Source organism: Bidens hawaiensis, unplaced genomic scaffold, assembly GCF_021521415.1.
Source record: "Bidens hawaiensis isolate Kalapana, Puna unplaced genomic scaffold, B.hawaiensis_p1.1 tig00037175_1, whole genome shotgun sequence".
NCBI classification, from domain to species: Eukaryota; Viridiplantae; Streptophyta; class Magnoliopsida; order Asterales; family Asteraceae; genus Bidens; species Bidens hawaiensis.
This window is the reverse complement of record NW_027505461.1, coordinates 60,638-75,674: the sequence shown is the minus strand read 5'-3', so window position 1 is coordinate 75,674 and position 15,037 is coordinate 60,638. Positions and strand designations below refer to the sequence as shown.

The 15,037-nt window shown below is 38.7% G+C and overlaps 1 pseudogene across 1 annotated transcript; it reads left to right on the top strand.

Annotated features, from left to right (window-relative positions):
• Nucleotides 1–12,152: 12,152 nt before the first annotated feature.
• LOC143613340 (GRF-interacting factor 1-like) lies at nt 12,153–14,466 on the top strand (annotated as a pseudogene). The gene is made up of 2 exons (XR_013150099.1): nt 12,153–12,231; nt 13,815–14,466. The product of XR_013150099.1 is annotated as a GRF-interacting factor 1-like (transcript).
• Nucleotides 14,467–15,037: the final 571 nt, after the last annotated feature.

Below are 15,037 nucleotides of genomic sequence, written 5' to 3'. Positions count from 1 at the left end.
GTGTCCTTCAAACTGAAGCAACCGACATAATTCTAAGCGGTAGTGATGTTTTTTTTAAATAAAAACGAAAAACAAGGTTACTCGGGATTGATCATCCCATTTAGCTCAACCAGATTTTGAAAACGGGATCGGTCAAACGCTTTAGTAAAAAGGTCGGCGAAATTATCCAACGAATCAACCTTTTCTAGCACAATTAATCTCTTCTCAGCACAATCCCGTATAAAATGATGACGAATGTCAATATGTTTAGTTTTGCTGTGTTTGACGGGATTGTTAGTTACTGTTATTGCAGCAGTGTTATCAATGTAAATAGGAGTTTGAGTGAAATTCAGACCGTAATCGCGCAATTGCTGTTGTATCCAAAGAACCTGGGAGCAGCAGTTCGATGCTGCCATGTACTCTGCTTCACAGGTGGAAATGGCTACTGAGGTCTGCTTTTTTCACTGCCACGACACCAATCTTCCTCCCAGAAACTGACATCCACCGGTTGTTGACTTCCTATTCTGATTGCAACCACCATAGTCAGAATCTGTGTAAGCTACCAAATTCAGTTCTCCCCCTTTCGTGTACCACAATCCCAACTTAGGCTTGCCTTTGAGATACCGCAATATTTGTTTCACTCCCTTCATGTGAGATTCCTTCGGGCTTGCCTGAAAACGAGCACAAAGACAAACTGCAAACATAATATCAGGTCTAGATGCAGTTAAATACATTAAAGAACCTATGATTGCTCGATATTGGGTGGGATCCACGTCTTCATCACTGTCAGAATCAGCACCCAGTTTGTGGTTGACGCAAACTGGAGTATCAAATGGGGTGCTATCTTCCATCTTGAAGCGTTTGAGCACATCATGGACATATTTTGTTTGATGAATAAACATCCCATCTTTCTTCTGATCAACCTGCAATCCCAAAAAAGAAAGTTAATTCGCCCATGGCGCTCATTTCAAACCTCTTTTTCATGAATGCTTCAAATTCCTGACACATTGCGACTTTTGATGCAGCAAAAATGATGTCGTCCACATAGACTTGAACTAGTAGAAGATCTCCCCCTTTTCTCTTGACAAACAACGTGCTATCGATCTTTCCTCTTTCGAACCCATTCTCAAGCAAGTAATCGGACAATGTTGCGTACCAGGCACGAGGGGCCTGATGTAGCCCATATAAAGCTTTACTCAGTGTACACATGATCAGGAAAAAATCTGGGTCAGGGAAACCCGGAGGTTGTTCAACATACACCACCTCATCGACTTTACCATTTAAAAAGGCACTTTTGACATCTAACTGGAACACTTTCATCTCTTTGTGAGCAGCAAATGCCAAAAATAGTCGAATTGCCTCCAATCTTGCCACAGGAGCAAACACTTCGTTGTAGTCGATTCCTTCTTGCTGATTAAACCCTTTTACTACCAGCCTTGCCTTGTTCAGTATGATTATCCCTTTCTCATCTCTCTTACATTTAAAAACCCACTTTGTACCAATAGCATTTACATTCTTTGGTTTTTCAACTAATTTTCATACTTCCATCTTCTCGAACTGTGCTAAATCTTCTTGCATGGCTCCGACCCACGAGCTATCCTTTAGAGCAATTTGATAGTTCTTCGGTTCAATCTGGCTGATGAAGCAGGTGTACAAGCATTCATTTATGATACCCGTGTTTTTAATGCTTGCGTAAACACATGTGTGTTCATCCAAACTTCTTCTTGTTTGAACACCGTCAGACAGATTACCTATCACGTTCTCCAAAGGGTGATTTTTGTGAATTGCAGTAGTCTGAACCGGACCAACTTCCAGATTGTTTTCTAAATTCGAAGAGAGTTCATCAATGGGTGATTGATGTTGAGAGAAAAATGGGTTGTAGAATTCTTCTTCGGTAGAGGCAGCAGAAGTATCAACGGCACTTGACGAGGAAGGTTGACTTTCGTCGTATCGCGGACGTTGCACAAAATTTTCTTCCTCGTCATACAGAATCTGTGAAGCAATTTTCTCATCAACTTCCGCAAGATCCAAGTAAGGTATATTAAAAGATTTGAACAGTTTATCATAGTCGAAAGCTTCAGCGGGTCCCATGCTAGGTTTTGGTGATTTGTAACTCGTGATGTCAGTGTTACATACCACCTCAACCTTGTTGTTCGATAAATTAAAGACTCTTCTGTTGGGTGTCCCAACAACATATCCGGCTAAAATACCTTCGTCGGCTTTCTCATCAAATTTTGAGTTTGTCTTTAATATCGTACATGGGGACCCGAAAGGTTCGAGACCATTCAAGTTTGGCTTTCTACCATGCATGAGTTCATAACAAGTTTTATTTAATCTTTTAACAGTTGAAACACAATTAAGGATATAACAGGTTGTGGCAACAGCTTCAGCCCAGAACACCACGGGAAGTTTAGAATCAGCCAGCATGGTTCTGGCTCCTTCAATTAGCGTTCTATTCTTTCTCTCAGCCACCCCATTTTGTTGCGGAGTATACGGGGCGCTGTACTGATGGTCTATCCCTTTCTGTAAGCAGAACATCTCCATCTGGTAGTTCTTGAACTCTGTACCATTATCACTCCTGATGTACTTAACCTTTCTCCCAACAATATTTCCAACCTTGGTAATCAAGTTAATTACCAACTGAACCGTCTCATCTTTTGCCTTCAGAAAGTATACCCAAGAGTATCGAGAGTAATCATCGATTACAACCAAGCAGTATGACGTTCCACCTAGACTCTTTACATTCATGGGACCAAAGAGATCCATGTGAAGTAGGTCTAGGGAGCTGACAATTGAGTTAACCTTCTTGGAGTGATGAGGTTTTTTGTGTTGCTTTCCCTTCTTGCACGATAAGCATTGATCTTCAAAGTTAAAATTCTTTAAGGGAACACCAAGCACCAGCCCATTCTTTACAATGTAATTCATTTTGCGAAGATGTATATGACCCATTCTTCGATGCCATAACTCTGACTCAGACTCAGTTCCTTTGACAGAAGACATGATTCTTCTGTTATCATCTCATTTGACCTCATATCCATTACATACGTGTTCTTTTCTCTTGGAGCTCTCATAACCACCCATGCCTCTGGTATCTTGAAACCAGGATAAAGGACGATTGCCTCTTTTTTAGTAAAGTGCACCGTATATTCTTTGTCACAAATCTGAGATACACTCAACAGGTTATGCTTCAATTCTTCAACAAAATTCACCTTCTCTAACTTCATTTTTCCATTTGTCACAGTTCCAATACCAGTGATTCTACCTCTACTCTCTCCAACGAAACTAACCCTTCCTCCTTGAACAGATTTCCAGTCATGTAACAAATTCTTGTTACCAGTCATGTGTCGGGAACAGCCACTGTCAACTACCCACAGATTGTTTACAGCTCTGTTCGACTGTTCCTGCACAATTAAAGAAAAGGATTAAAATCTGGGGACCCAAGACCAACTGGTCTTGGGTCGATTAAATCTGTTGACCGGCATCCAGTACTTTGGTTGCCCAAAATCAGTTTGAGGATGATTTATGTAAGTTCTGAAAGGAAACCTTCTTGAGGATTGACTATGAGGCCATCCAAACCTTAATGACTTAACTGAATTATAATTGTTGGTTTGGTAGTTAACTGGGGAAAAATGAGACCGATTTCTTTGAAATCTTGGATTAGACCATTGTCTGAAATTTTGTGATTTCGCATTCTTACCAGTATAATAATTACTCTTTGTTTTATTCTGCGTTTTCGGAGGCCTCATACCTCTAAGGTTTCACTGGTTTAGAGAACAATCTGCAATAAGGTGTCCTACTTGATTGCATCTGAAACAACTTCTGTTTTCAACTTTCGTCTCAACATAGTTGCAGATGTCGAGGTTGCATTATTACCCGTTTGTCGAACATATGGTGGGACAAACGGATTTAGGGAAGGTTTCTTTTCATCGGATTTAGGTTTATATTCCTCCCCACGTTTTAGTAACACTACCTCTTCTTTTATCTCACCCGATTCGGATGACTGGTCCAAATTTGATGAGACAGAGCTAGGGACAGAAGTCTCAACCTTAGAAGTTGACTTACTCGTTTCGCTCTTTTTGACTTCAGGTTCTTCAGTCGAAATTTTGACTGGAACTGTCTGATTAATCTCAACATTAGCAGATTGTTGATTACTAGGATTATAGGTATAATTATTGTTATACGGTGGTGGAACTTCAGAAAATCCAATTCCCCCTTTGTTAACTAGGGAACGTTGAACACTTATTATGTGATCTAGCATAGCTGATGAATTTCTAAACTGTTCAATTTTTCTGTTTAGTTCCATCACTTTTACCTGGTAATCAGCTATCTGTTTATCTTTTTCAGCAATTAGTTTGGTTTTTTCTTCTAATACTTCATAACTAAGATCAATTACTTGTATTTTATCAGCTAGATTGGCTTTTAGACTTCTGATATCTTTTTCACTAGCTTTTATTTTTACCGAGTAACTGTTTTCTCTAGTTTTAGTATAGTGATGATCTTATTTTAACGTTTTAAATTGTGCGTCCAAACTAACAAACTGATCAGTTACTGTTTTAAATTGTTCAGACAGATTTTCACATTGCATACAATGAAGTTCAAAACTTACCTCAGAGATCTGAACGTTCACTTCTGCCATATATGCTTGATTTTCTCCCGTCTCCCTCTCATTTCCTCCAGTTTCGATGTTTACCAAATTAGCCTGTTCGAACACTTCCTCAACGTGTATATTCCAGTTGTATCCACCATTCTGTCTGGATACCATAGCCCGATTCTCACTACCACCCCCATTCTGTTGTGCTGGCCTGTTCTGACTTCGTTCGACTCTCTCATTTGTACACTCCTTAGCAAAGTGACCATTCTGTTGACAGTTGTAACATCGAACCTTTGATTTATCAAACCCTGGTCTTTCTCCAACGAACTTCCTGCCCGTTTTCTTCATGAATCTCTTTACCCTTCTTACTATCATGGCCATCTGCCACTGTAGGTCCATCTCTTCCAAATCATCAGCATCGATCTGATCATAGTCTTCATCCAACGTTGCAGGGTCGACTATTTTACCTTTGATGTAGTTCTCATAGGATGCAATGAACGATGCATAGAGAGCAACCTGTTGTTCAGCTGATTTAACACTCATGGGCATCTGTGAGTAGTTGTAACTCGGAACATTTGACTAGAAATTTCCAGTTGTGGCTTGAGGTTTTGAAGGATTACTGCCTCCAGCTACGAAACATACGTCGCCATCCATATTGAGAATCACATGACCATCACGAGTTGAGTTTGAGTTTGATTCTCCCTTTGAGTAGTAGGCAGAGGATTCTGATTTTGAACTTGAACTTGGAGTGACTTTCGCACCATACATTCCCGGTTCCTGAACCTGATCAGTTGGTGTCTCCTTCCGAACCATGTTAAGTTCAAAATTTCGTAACTTATTCACTGCTGTTTCCAAATCAATATTGGCAAAGTCTTTATCCTCTCTCATCAAAACCGTGTGCATTTCCCATTTCGGTGGAAGAGCATCAAGGAGTTTCTCTACTATCTCTTCTTCCTTGCATTCAATGGAGTAATTACTAAGTTCGGTCATCAAGTGATAATATCTGGTGATGATATCGTCTAGTGATTCATTTTTCAAATACTTGAATACAGAGAATTGGGTTTTTAATAGCTTTGTCTTGGAAGCATGTATCCCCACATTACCTTCATATCTATTTTCTAGTGCTTCCCATAGCTCTCTAGCTTTTTTGTACTTCTTGAAGGTATGAAGAATCTCTTGTGGAAGAGCCATGGTTATTGCTGCATGAGCTTTACTCTCTGCCTCATACATTTTCTTTTCCTCATCTTCCATCTTACTGTACTTCTTAATTTGATCACGACCTTCAAACAAAGATGTTGGTGGAATGTATCCATCTTGAATGCAAACCCACATCTTAGCGTCTTGATACTTCACATACTGTTCAAACCGATCTTTCCATGCAACGAAATCGGTACCCTTAAGCATTTTTGGAGCTTTGGTTGCTGAACCGGCTTCAACCTCCATTTTTACCAGTTCAGTAATGTTTATTGAAGTCATAGTTGAAAGAAATACGACTCGAAATACAAAGAAAGTATATTATTTTTTTTTTTGAACAGTGATCAGATGGCGAAGTTGTGCTTAACTTCGCTTGAGCTTAACTTCGCTTGCTTCCTAACTTCGCTGTACTTAACTTCACTAAACCTTAACTTCGCTGAACCTTAACTTCGCTGAACCTTAACTTCGCTGAACCTTAACTTCGCCTTCTCTGTAACTTCGCCTTCTTTGTAACTTCGCCTTCTCTGTAACTTTGCCTAAACCTTATAAGTTCGCTTAAACCCTACAAACGATGACGGCAACTTCGCCTGATGAACACGAGTTTCTGCAGGTTTTAATTGAACGTATTGCGAGGTATGCGAAGGTGTATTGGGTTGTATTTGATGGTGGGATATGGGCAAGACACAAAAACTAGGTATTTCAACGTAAACTCGTTCCGCGAATAGTCAAACGGAACAATCTTAACACCCGTGTGATAGTCCCGAACCACACAATCACGAGCAAATGCTCTGATACCAATTGTAGGTTCCCAGCCGGATCTACACAGGAATATCTCGTAACACTAGGGTGCGGAATCCCCACGTAATACGATACGGGCGTAAGATATATAATAAACACATTTGTATTGCAACACTTCAACACGTGATCTCGAATATCACTTACACGTTCTGCCCAAAAACTCCTTTAAAATCCAAGCCGAAGTGAGGATATATAATCCTCAACAACTTCGCCTAACAGACTAGGCGAAGTTGTCACAACTTCGCTTGTCCACAAGTTTGTCTACATCCCAGGCGAATTTGTGTGACACAATATCCAAAACCCAAACTAAACAATCTAACACGATTACAGACACATACAATACACTAGATACTGAACTACTGACATTATGCACCAACAAAACCTTTGTAAAGATGTAAATCAACCGTAAAACATGTAAACTGGTAAATATAAAAACTGTAAACCATGTAAACTCTTTAAGACATATCTAAGTGAAATAAAAGTGTTACATGTAAATCTGGTAATTGTAAACAAGTAAAATACATAAACTCTTTAAGACATGTAACGGGTGAATGTAACACGTGTAAAACATGCCAACTCTTGAATACACATGTAAGTGCAATACAAGTGACTGTGTAATACAAGTAAATTTGTGAAATACGTACACAAAATTTTACAAGATACATACACACACACCTTTTTATTTGTTTCTTTAATATCATCATCATCATCATCTTTGAAACATAAAAATCCACCTACGAACACAAAATAAAAACCATTTTTAGAAAACTAAAATTACATACGCAAAATTACTCAAGTATATCTACAACAATTACACAAACTACCCAAATTACAGTAATTACCCAACCACGAAAGACGCAAAATTACATTAATTACCCAACCACAAAACACCCAAATTACATAAAATACACAGATTACCCAAATATATCTACACAAATTACACCAACTACCCAACTTACATTGATTATCCAGCCACATATTACAGGAAATACAAAAATTACAATAATTAACCATATAACAAGTTATAGAAATTATATTAGTTTCGAGTTAGATTACCCCAAATTACAGAAATTATACATATTATATACCACCACTAAACCCAAATCTTCGTGTGTTCACAAAAACAAAATAATACCATCACCGATTCTCGTTTTTTCCAAAATCCAAAACAATTTAGGATCCAAAAATTATATCAAATTCCAAAATTGAAAAAAATCAGCTGACTTATAATATACCCTTGAAACATGTTTAAAATTAGCTGGTTTGTGATCGAGCTGAGCTGAACCCAAGACAATATAAGTTGACTCATTCAATCAAGATAATATAAGCATACTTATTGACTCGCTTGTTAGTTCTCTCTATAAACCCACATTTTCCACCGCTTCTTCTTCCGGGTCTTCTTCTTCTGGCCTTCTTCTTCTTCCATAGCCATTTTTGCGTCAATCACTTTAGGGTCGATGTTGTATTTCTCATATCACTTTAGGGTTGATGTTGTATTTCTCATATGGTTGAGTGACCCTCATTTTTGGTCTAGGATAAGGACCTTCATAGGAATTTGAATAGGAGTCGGTGGGGTTATAAACGGGTGTTCCAAAGTGCCATCTTCCTTGATCTAAATGGCATTCTATCCAACTGGAGGAGTCGGACTCAGGTTCAATCCTGATTTGTTTGTCGACCTGCATCTCTTTGGACGGATGATATGTTGGAGTGTCGAAAGGATGATATGTTGGAGTGCTCGACGAATGGTAGTTTGGAATGTTTGAAGGGTGATATTCTTTAATGCTTGGCGTTTGTTGTGTTGGTAGGGGTGGATCACTTGGTATGTTAATAGGTAGTTGCTTAGTACCTAGAAAATACATCGGTGTAACACGGACTATCGGGTGCTCTCGGCTGAATAAGTCTTTGTAGTAGTCATCACTCCTATTGTCCTCGGGGAGTATTGATTCGGGGCAGCCCCCCTCTTTTATGTCCCGGATAAAGCTGTTTATTATCTTCTTGAATGGCATCTATGTGTGGTTTATATTGAGGAGGGATAGAAAGGGTTACCAACCTTTCTTATCCTTATTACATGAAATAAATTAATAATATCACTTATCTACTTGGATCGAAACTTGAGTATTATTAATTGATACATAATTCGCTAAGATCGATGGCTTTGATACCAACTTATCACATCCCCCATCTACAGCTTAGGCGTGTGACCCATAGTTGGTACTGCTTTTGTAAATAAATCAGAGTTATGGTTTAATATTAGAAATTTGGTGTGGATTTAAATATAACATTTATATGTACATTCAAAATACGAGATTATAAAAATACCGTTTAATGTTTACAAAAGATTTATTGTTTAAAACCACCATTTTATATTTAACATTAACAAAATTCATCTAAGCCATCAGATCGCCTAATGGCTACTTCGTCCCCAAGCATCTATTTTTCATTACCTGTAAAACAATTTAAAAATACATCAGCAACACATGACACATGCTGGTGAATAGCCAACGCAAAAATATTTTATTTTACTTAATTACCCCTCGAGACATAACATAGGTTTCGGCCTATCGTGGCTTAGGAATAATCAAGTTAAAAACTAAATCACCATTATAAACTTAAGCTCAATTTGAAACCGCTCAGAAAACACTACAGCGTTCGAGATTACTTAGCTACCATCAGTATACGCGTGATTACCCTCTCTCGGATATTACTTAGGTCCGGCCCGTAATGGGGGAGGCATACCCAAGTGTGGCGCGGTGTGTCCATCGTCTATCCATATATGAAAAGATCAAGACAAACGTACACGACAACCTGAGGGCCAACGATTACTTTGGTTCATAACGTTTTAAAGATACGTAATCTCATGTAATCAAATTAATTGACTCGATTAAACTAGTTATAAAAGTTTGGGGCGTATTCACCTTTTTGTTTGACCAGCTTCACTTCACTTATTGAGTTTGTCTTTCTTGTTATCTCAGACCTATAGTACGAGTATAACCATTTGTTATTACTAGATCAATGATCTAGTTAAGACCTTTAGTCGTATTCGCATATTCTTTTACCTCGATTATCTTTTCTTTTCGAACCTTTAGTTCATATAATCTTTTCCTTAACACTACGTTTATTCTTCTCGAAGAAACGTATATTTCATTTATTTAAGAAACTTAAATAATATTTTTATTATCAACAAAGAATTATTTATTATCAATATTCCTTATTATATTTTTCTTTGTTTATAATTTTGAGGTATCGAGTATACTATCGACTAAGGTCTAATCTAATTTAATATTATAATATAATATTGTATTCGGGCAGAACCCCTACCTTAATTGGCTTATTAATCACCTAGACTTTCGGGCAGCACATCCGCACTTGCTTGTTTATCGAGATATTCTTGATCAACTCCTTTGGCACGCAAATCAAGGTGACATAGGTGGTCTCCAGGTCGTGCACGTAATTCGAGGTGGAGCATCGTTTCACCTTTTGATGGCACACACTTTGAGAAATCGTCGGTTGAGGGCACGGATTACGATGATATTATATCATGTCAAGGCACGGAAACCGAGGTAGAGAGAGGTGAGTTGGTATGATGAAATGAGAGGGTTGGTCGCCCTATTTTTAGGGCTGATCAGTTGACCCATGGCGGTACACGATGGGTCTTGAAAATGATCCATCGCATATCGCGAAGGATCATAAGGCAGATTTATTGAATATAATATTCCATCACGGTACGCGATGGGTGTTGGTAGGCCATCGCGTATCATGACTATCCTTGCCGCGTCACCACTAGCTTTGCCGCGTTGTGCCATGTGGCGTGACAAGCGTCACAGCTTGTCAGCCCACGTCATCGTGGTACACAATGACGTATTGGTTATGGGTGAACGCATATCGCGACACCGCCCAACCTGGGAGCTTGTGACATACCCATCGCGGTACATAATGGGTTGTCTTTTGATCCATCACGTATCGCGATGGGTCAAGAAAATTAGATTTTTCATTTTTGGTTCTTAACTTTGAATCTTTGGCATTTTTGGATCGAAATTTTTGAGATGTCACATCGGATTTTCCTGGGATTTGCTACTAAGTCAAATCGGGCCTTATTATGAAAGAAAAATGTAAACTTGAACGTAAACAAGTTGTTTGGAATAAAACGGGACAAAACGAATGACGTTTGGACCGTATTAGAATGTGTGAACGGAGTTGTTATGACCCGGAAGTCGTTTTATTCATAAAACGAGCATGATTTTATGTAAATAAGTGGTTTGAAACGGGCATGATTATAATGGAAATATACAAAAAACTATGTTTGAATCAAGTTCTGGAAGAAACTTTATTCATTTGGAAATCGAATCGAATCGATCTGGGAAACGATTTGAATCGAATAGGAAGAACGAATCGAATCGAACTAGAAAAAGAATTGAATTGAAAGTTCGATTCGATTGGTTTGAAAATTTGATTCTATTGGTTTGAAAATTCTATTCGATTGGTATGAAAATTCGATTCGATTGGTTTGAAAATTCGATTTGTTTGAACTTCAGTTTTATGATGAAGTTTTTAGTGAATAAAAAAAATCGATTGGCTTAGAACCAATATTCGATTTGATTAGAATCAGTGATTCGATTCGATTAGAATTGTTATTCGATTCGATTAGAATCCTTGATTCGACTCGATTAGAATTGTTTTTCGATTCGATTAGAATCCTTGATTCGACTCTATAAGAATTGTTTTTCGATTCGATTAGAATCCTAGATTCGACTCGATTATAATTGTGGTTCGATTATATTGGTTCAAACTTCTATTTTCTAATGGATTTTTAGCTCGACCCCAGCCAGGGGCTCTGCCCTTTGGACCCTGCTAGGGGCTACTGCCCTTATAACCTCGCTGCCAGGGGTGCTGCCCCCGCACCCCCATGAGCTAGGGGTTTCGCTAACATATAAGTACGATATAGTTAGAGGTAGTTGATTGATACTATCATTATTACACAGTGATTCGTGCACAGCTAAGGAGAGGTATTATAGTTAACTCTGAGAGACACCGGACACATGTGAGTTTCTAGCCCTATTCCCCTGTTATGTGTTCGGGGATGTGTGCATACTTGTAAGAATAGTAGCAAATACACACATACACACATGTCGTAGGTGTGAATGCTATTGTAAAGAATAAAAGAATGTTTGTAAGAATTTGTCATACCATGCTTTCATATACGTAATTGTAAGAGTCAAGGTTGCAGGCCCTTCTAATACCAGGGAAATAGTAGAGTGGTGGACTCTATGATATCGGTGAAAGAGTTAGGGCGGTAGACCCTTATAAATATGTGAAAGAGTGTATGAACAATTGTACGGTATATAAGAATTTGTAAGACTAAGTATATGTACATGTAAGAAGTATGAAAGTAAGTACATGTCAAGGGTAAGAATAGCATCTCAGGATATGAACATGTATTGTAAACGTGTGAGATTAATATATGACTTGTTAAACTAGAACTTACTCAGAAAAGATTTTATAGAATGTTGATATGTAGTTACCTTTTATATGTTAGTTGTTAGTATTCTTACTTTTGATCAAATTGCTTGTAATCTTATTATGGTAGAAATCAAGCAAAGCTTCAGAGGAACCTTATGTATCTTGCTGCCATTGCTGACTCTCAACCACAGGCAGCTGCGGTTCATTCCCAGGTAACTACTTTTCTAGAGGTGGGAAATTTAGCCATATAGTTGTAAATGTCTAGACGATTCACGATATATTTTTATCTAATAGATCAAATATGTTGAATCCTAAATAAGTTAAAAGTAGGTGAAGAAACACTAAGTGACCCCGGCAGATTACGGATAATCTTAGGGTCAAGTAGATGTTTCCCACGAGGGTTAGGTCCGGCAAAGATGGTTATTCCTCTGATGACCTGCAAAACAGACACCGTGAGCTCGTCACTGAGAAGGGGGGGGGGTACCTCCTTGTGACCACCCTCCGGCGTGAGAATCAGACTAGATTGCTCTTGAATGTAAGTGTATATTAAGAGAAATTGCTAGAGCAGATATCAGATAATATATGGAGATATAAGATACGATATGATTCCGTTCCAAGGTGTTGGAGTATTTATAGCCGAAGGTAGGTTTCCAAGCAGGTACAGCCAGCTGTATAATATTCCTTTTCTACCAACTGTGGGCTACGCACGTGCCATGCTTGTGGTTGGTGGGTAGGCAGCGGCTGATAGTGACATGGCCGGCTGTGTACTATTCCTTTTCCACCAACTGCAGGCTATGTACGTGCCACGACAAGGGTTGGTGAGTAGGCAGCGGCTGATAGTGACATTTTGTACTAGAGCGTGCTCCTCGTCGTACTGTTGTCAGTGAGCTGTCACCCTGTGATTGGTTCATGGGCTGCTTTGGTCAGATCTTGTCTATTTTGTCCATACCTTGGCAGGTATAGTACAAAAGATCCTCCAGAAGCGTACGGACTGGCTCATTTGGGCGGGAGTATTCCCGCCTTGCTCATTCCTTCTTCAGGTGACATTACTGAATTATTGAGAGTTAGTGCCTTGTGCGTGTAGCCTTGTTATTAGTGCGGGTAGCCTTCCCTGATGGCTTGTATCCGCAGCTGCGGGAACAGGCGGGGTACTTCATCATTGGGAGGCTTTTCCTGCGGGAACAGCTGGCGTACTGCGCGTAAGGTCTTCATCTCTCTGAGCATGGTGGGTCCTGCAGAACCAGTTGGTCTTTGCGCAGACGTCCCTCTTCAAGGTGAGTCTTGCGGGTCCAACTGGGCCCTGCTGGGACCTACCTCTTCAGTAGGGGTGTAAACGGACTGAACCGCTCCTGAGCTACTCGGGAACGGTTTGCTAAAAGCTTGTATTCGAGCCAGATAAAACGAGCTCGACACTGAAAATAAGCTTGTTTATTAAGGGAGCCTAAGTATACTAGACGAGCACATATTATTTATATATTAAATATACATTCACATTGTAATACTTATTATTTATTTTTATAAATAAAAATGATAAAAGTAGGTAAATATATATATTATGCTATATATAAGAAATTTAATATTTTGTAAACATAAATGCATATAAATTAAAAGCTAATAACTTACAAACAAGTTGAGCTTTGAGTAAAACTCGAGCTTGAAAAACTACTCTCAGGCTGAGCTCGCTCTTTAGATAGAGTTCAAAACGAGTCGAGCTCGAGAGCTTCAGCTACCGTAAGTTAAAAAACTAGATCTATTGTAAAGTATCTAGAGCTAATAGTTATGCGATTGAATGCAGTACCCGCTTGGCGGAATGATGCAGCCAGGTGGTCACTACATGCAGCAGCAGCACCAACAAGCTTAACAAATGTCACCACAAGCACTCATGGCTGCGCGTTCATCCATGCTCTACAGCCAGCAGCAGTACTCATCTCTCCAGCAGCAGGCCGCCATTCACAGCCAGCTGGGAATGAATTCCGGAAGCGGGAATGGCGGTGGGGGAAGCAGTGGACTTCATATGTTACACGGTGATGGCACCGCTGCTAGTGGCAGCGGTGGCCACCTAGGCATAGGAGGGTTCCCGGACTTCTCCCGTAAGCAAGACATCGGGCTTTCTGGGCCCTCCTCTGAAGGCCGTGGCAGTGGCAGTGGTAGTGGTGACGATGGCGAGACGCTTTACTTGAAATCTGGTGATGAAGGTAACTGATGTTTTACTTGTTGGGAATCATATAATATGAAGTCTGGTAAGTTTTAGTTTCAGAAGTAGGTAAGAAGAGTAGAAACCTGGAAAAATAACTGGTTAAGATGTTATAAATGGATTTTCGGTGTTGTGTAACGCCTCAGAACTTGAATTTTACTGTTTGTGTGAACCATGAATCGTTAATCGTAGTTGTGTTTTGTTGTAGATTTGAATGTTACTGTTTGTATGAACCATGAAATGGTGATTTTCTAGAAAGTAATATGGAAAAATGGTTAATCATGCACAGCTTCCAATTTAAAACAAGTGATCAGCATGTTACAATCGTACGTGATATGCCTTTTACTTTAGTCATTCATAAACAGATTCATCCATTTGAAATATAGGGTTTTGGAACCTAATGTGGGTGTTTTTTCAAATTCAAATTTGACGTAGCTTTTGGCCGTAAATTTATAATTATGTTTATTGTTTTAGAGTAAGGGGTAAGATTTTGGGGTTGTAAATGAGTCGAGTTGTTTTCCGGTTAGTCGGATCATTTTATTAAATATTTAAATATTTAAATATTTAAATTAATTAGCTGAGTTTATACATGTTCGAACCTAAATATTGTGTAGCTCGTTTAATGATCGAGCTTGAATTGAACTTTCATTTTATGGAGCTTAAGTTTGGGAGTTCTTAACGAGGTTGTGATTTAAATTTTTAAAATTTTATTTGACTATTAAATATACGTATTTTCATTATATAAAAAGGTGTGATAATTATCATCAAATATTATAATTATAATATAATAATAATATAGTAATAATAATAATAATATATCAAAA